The sequence below is a fragment of the Eleutherodactylus coqui genome, chromosome 1 (assembly GCF_035609145.1).
Source record: "Eleutherodactylus coqui strain aEleCoq1 chromosome 1, aEleCoq1.hap1, whole genome shotgun sequence".
Lineage (NCBI taxonomy): Eukaryota > Metazoa > Chordata > Amphibia > Anura > Eleutherodactylidae > Eleutherodactylus > Eleutherodactylus coqui.
In genome coordinates, this window is record NC_089837.1 from 258,422,797 (window position 1) to 258,427,431 (window position 4,635).

At 42.7% G+C, this 4,635-nt stretch overlaps 1 protein-coding gene across 1 annotated transcript in view; it reads left to right on the plus strand.

Moving 5' to 3' along the window:
* Window positions 1-933: 933 nt before the first annotated feature.
* The window catches only part of GPR63 (G protein-coupled receptor 63), a 56,192-nt gene continuing 52,490 nt past the window's right edge, over window positions 934-4,635 (plus strand). Inside the window, exon 1 of the mRNA XM_066608231.1 lies at window positions 934-1,080. The gene's annotated coding sequence lies outside the window, so the exon portion shown is untranslated. The remainder of the gene's footprint in view (window positions 1,081-4,635) is intronic.

Consider the following 4,635-nt stretch of genomic DNA (forward strand, 5'->3'; position numbering starts at 1 on the left):
CCTGCGTCCTTTATGGGTCAAAGAAAGTCTGTCATAGAGCTATACATTAGGGCATCAGACAGACAAGCCAGTTAAGGGTGCTTTCACATCGGTCGGAATTAACCCTCAGAACGCACTGCAAATCGCTGTAAATTCCACAGGCTACCTGCAGATTTTGGTGCAGAATTAAAAATGCCTTTAAACCTGTCTGCAATTACACATGAGAATCTGCAATTAGACCTGTAAATTTTGGTGTAAAATTCTGCAGCTGCAGATTAAGGTGCGTCTTGCAGGTTAATTCCAGTCCATTTGAAAGCACTCTAATGCACCCATTGAAAGACACTCATGACTTCCTTTTAATGAAAGTTTGTTAACCTGCTTGCTATTCCATGGCAGCGTTTTTGTCTGTACACCAAAAATGCCCTTTAAAAATATATGGGAAAACACATGCGGTTTTGAAAGGCGCACTTGCATCATGCATTATTATCAGTGCTAATTATTCTCAGAGATGTAAAACACAAAACATGTTTTCACATGCATTTTTCAAGCGTGTTTTTTTAACGCTGCAATGTACTAGCAGCCTTTACTCTTCACTAGCAGCCATCACTTCCAATCCTCTCCCCGTAAATGCCATAGTGATCAGATGCTAGTTAATAAGTATTTGCTGGCAAACAAAACAATAGCTTTGCCCTGCATCTCCTCCAAAACTCAGTACGCAAGCTACAAATCCAACTCTGCTGGACTTGATCCATCCAGCTGTAGCTTCACTTTCTATTACCAAGTGAACCAATGGGAATGTGCCAGGCGTGGTGCGCACTGAGGCTGGGCTTGCTCCTCATAGCAGCTGCTGAGCTCTCTCTCTTTTCCTGTTCATTCATCGAGCATCGATTTATTGATTGCTGTTCTATAAGTTACATGGCCATTTGTTTCTGTGAGACATACAGCGGGAAATAAGCAGGTTCTTACTGACGCAGCTGTATTAGGAATGATAACTGGAGAGTGCAGCATGAAGCAGCAGCTCAGGAGTTTGCTATATAGAAGAGGAAGCTGGAGATATTCATTGATCCTTCCTATAAAAACTGTCTGAAGGAGAAATCACAGGTAAGCTATTCAGTAGAGGCACTGCTCTTATATCTACCAGGCCTGGTTCTACTCACTCGTACATCTGTTTGTTTAAGTTTGAGCTGCTAATGTCATTCACACATGTGTAAATATATCTGGAAGTTCGCATATGTGAGATAAAGTTGTGACCGTGAGGCCGAGCTTTTTCTGACTTCCTGTCACTAATCCCATTGAAGAACACTTGTCAACTTGTCCCCATTCTAAAAAGGCAGGTTACAGACTATAGGAGTTGGTGAATAGCCATAAATGTTGTTTTTAAATGATCATTAGCATAATAAATGATACACAGCCCTGCAGATTTATTTTGGACAGTTGTTTCTCGAATAAAGCTCAATCAAGGGACCCTTAAGTAGTATAAACATTGTGGATTTTCGACAATGGAATTTCCTGCAGAAATCCAAGGGTTTCACAGCGACATTTGGTAGTGATAGGCACTCTTCGCCCAAATATTAGTGTGGCTCTGCCACCTTACACCAATTTTAGGGGGCCAGGACTATGTTGCAAATTGAACTTTTTTTGTGTCTGTGGATCATGGCCACTTGTGACTTAAAAGGGTTGTCTCGCGGTAAACATCAAAATTTTACATTACCCCGTTCCCCCTGTCACCCCCCTAGCATAAAATAGCAATTTAAAGCGGTTTTTAAACCGCTTGCTACTCACCGATCCGACGAAATATGGAGTTATAAAAATCTTCTCCCAAGATGGCCGCCGGTTCTTTCCCAGGGATGCATTGCGGTTTTCTCCCATGGTGCACCGTGGGTCTTCTCCCATGGTGCACCATGGGCTCTGTGTGTTCCATTGCCGATTCCAGACTCCTGATTGGCTGGAATCGGCACACGTGACGGGCAGGGCTACGATGATGACGCGGTGACCAGCTCTCCGGCACGAGTGGCCCCATTCACCAGCCAGAAGCACGGACTGCGCAAGCGCGTCTAAAAACGCCAGAAGACATCAGAATTAGACGGATCCATGGCAACGGGGACGCTAGCAACGGAGCAGGTAAGTGAATAACTTCTGTATGGCTCATATTTAATGCACGATGTACATTACAAAGTGCATTAATATGGCCATACAGAAGTGTATGACCCCACTTGCTGCCGCGAGACAACCCCTTTAAACCGGAATCCCATTGACCTCAACGAGAGCACGAGGTCACAGAGCTATGTTTGGTTGTGCAATCCCTGTAACACCCAAAAGCCGCCATGTAGCCTAAGGCTAGGTTCACACGGGGTGGATTTGCCCTGAGGAAATTCGTTGCGACAAACCCGCCTGCGGATGCTAATCCAGTCATGCGGACGAGAATCTGCAAAAATCTCGTCCACACAGGGTGGCCACTCTGTCGCGGAAAAGCTGATTTCGAATATGCAGCATGCCTATTTTTTTTCCGCTGCAGCCTCGCTCCTCTCTATGGAAAGGAAGAGAAAGCCGCAGCGGAATGCCGGTGGCCGAACTGCTCGCTGCAGGTTTTGAAGCTGCGCTTTTCCACCAGAATTCCCGCGGTTTTTCGGTGCTGCCAAACTGCCGGAATTCCACTAAAAATCCAACCAGTGTGAACCTAGCCCTAGCCTTTTACTGTGGACTTTCATAACACATTTCAAATGATGTTGTGAAATCCGTGGATCCACACCAAAATAGACTACAAATTTGCATGCAGATTTTGATGTGGATTTTCTGCTACAGAAATTCCATTCCATGTTGAAGTACCTTAAGAGATCTTTCACACAGAATGGAATATTCAGCAACAGCATTGTGGAATATGCCCCACTGCAGAATATTCAGCACCAAAATCCGTACTACTAATGTGAGGATTTTGATGCAGAATTGAAAATTGCAGAATTCTGCATCAAAATCTCGAGCTGGCAGTGTGGATTTTGGTTCGGAATTTCAAGACACCATATTCTACACTGCTATTCCGTCGTGGGTAAAAGGTCCCTTAATGTAACTGAACATTGCACACAGAGTGCTTAAAGGATGCATCAGATCACAGCGTATAACGGCGGGCCGATATAGACTAGTGGAAAAGAAGCCTTATTGCCATCTCTTGTCTTCTAGTTTGTCGCTATGTCACAGGTGATCCATTATTGTAGCTGTAATCACTATAACTATGTGGAACTGCTATTTATTATATGGTGACTGCATTATTTAGTGGCATACTAGGGCTGAGCAGCTGTATTCCACCCCTTATAGCTTCAGGATGTACATTTACATCATGGAGGTACAGGATTCATATGGAGGGTGATCAGGGGGTCAATCCCGCTCTATATAATGCAGGTACTGACTGTTTCTTATAGCCTTCACCTGCCCACTACAGCTCCGATCAGCACTATCAACCCTTTAAATGTAGCTGTCAGTTATATGACAGTGGCATCTAAATGCCCCGATCAGAGTCCAGGAGTCCCAAACATTCTCCCACGATGACATTGCTGGGTGCCATTCAGTTGCTATGGCAGGGCCCCAGGGCTGCCATTGCAGATTGCCTGTCAAGCTGACAAGGTTTGGAAGATTGCCTGTCAGATAACAGTATAATGTAATGATATGGTATTACATCATACTGCAGAAGCGATCAAAAAAACTCTTAAAGTTCTTATCCTCGAATTCTAAAAAATAAAAACATTTAAATCAGTTGAAAAAAGTTTTATTGATTATTAAAAAAATAAAAGGTAATAAAAATTTAAAAAATAAAGAATTTATACAAAAAAACCAAACTTTTTTCATATTTATAATAAAAAAATCCCAAAAGAATGTTTGGTATTGCGTGTCCATAAAAGTCTGATCTACCAAAGTAATGCATTATTTGTATATGAATTGCACTTTTTTTGGTCACCCCAGTTTAAGAAAAAATTTAATAAAAAAGCTATTTAAAAACTCATATGTACTCAAAAATGCTACCAATAGAAACTACAGGACATCCCGCAAAAAATTAGCCCTTGCACAACTAAGTCAACGGAAAAATAAAAATTATAGCTGTCAGAAAATAAATTGTGTATTTTCCAAAGAAGATCTTATATTTAAAAATTAGTACAGCATAAACATAAACAAAAAAACGATAACTTTGGAAGCGTTGTAATCGTACTGATCCATAGAATAAAGTTATCCGGTCATTTTTGCTGCAGTGTGTATGTCATAGAAACAAGACCCCCCCTCCCACCCACCCGCCCCAAGATGGCGGAATTTCATTTTATCATTTCCCTCCACTTAGAATTTTTTTACATTTTTCAGTACATCATGGTATATTAGATAGTACCATTCAGGGGTTTACCTAAAGGCTCAGGGGCCCAGGTGCAAAAGTTCAGCTCGGGGCCCCCCCTTGGGCCTCCACCCTAAACTCCCCCGTACCCATACCTAGATCGTGCTGCATACATGATCTGCCCCTTGGCGTAATCTTCCCAAACATGATGCATTTCCTGAACATGAAAATTTGTTTGTAGCCCCGCAGGCCGCTCTCACACACTGCTTTTTACCGCTATTAGCACAGCGCCCCGAGTGCCGTACTAACCGCGGTACAACACTCCCATAGATATTAATGAGCTTACT